Source organism: Elephantulus edwardii, unplaced genomic scaffold, assembly GCF_000299155.1.
Source record: "Elephantulus edwardii isolate Elephantulus edwardi_28Jun2011 unplaced genomic scaffold, EleEdw1.0 scaffold00101, whole genome shotgun sequence".
Taxonomy (NCBI): domain Eukaryota; kingdom Metazoa; phylum Chordata; class Mammalia; order Macroscelidea; family Macroscelididae; genus Elephantulus; species Elephantulus edwardii.
In genome coordinates this window covers 10,274,801-10,275,464 of record NW_006399851.1, presented here as the reverse complement: position 1 = coordinate 10,275,464, position 664 = coordinate 10,274,801, and positions in this window count along the sequence as shown.

The window sequence follows — 664 nt, the reverse complement described above, 5'->3', positions numbered from 1 at the left end:
TATACAAAATATCTTCTCAGATCTCAAGGTCATAAAAGGAGAAATTAACCACAGGAGGGTAAAGCTTACAAAGTCACCCAAGTGGAAACTCTGTACACAACTGTGTTGTAAAAGAAAGTTTTGAGAATCCTACTGGGCCTCCACAAGAAAAAGACTGATCACACAATTATAAAATAGGCAAATGACATAAAGAATTTTCATGGAGGAAGATACTTGAATGACCAACAGATACATGAAGAAATGCTCAGAAGAAATGCTCAGAATCACTGGCAATTAGAGAGATGCAAATCAAAATGACAATGAGGTACCAAAGTATGGGTTTTACATGAGCATTATTAGGTGTTCCGGAATTCCCCTTCTTCTCAAGGTTAGCCACAATTTGTTGTGATCCACACAGTCAAATAACTTTGCATAACAATGAAACACATACAGACAGTCCTCTGACACTAAGCTTACAACCCATCTGAAATTGACAATGATGTCCCTAGTGCCACGGCCTCTTCTAAACTCAGTTTGCACATTTGGCAGTTCTTTGTCAATGTACTGTTCCAATTGCTTTGGGATACTCTTAAGCAGGATTTTGCTAGTGTGTGGTATTAATTATACTGCTGTATAATTTTCCACAGTCTGATCACCTTTATTTTTGTTCGTTTGTTTTGTTGTT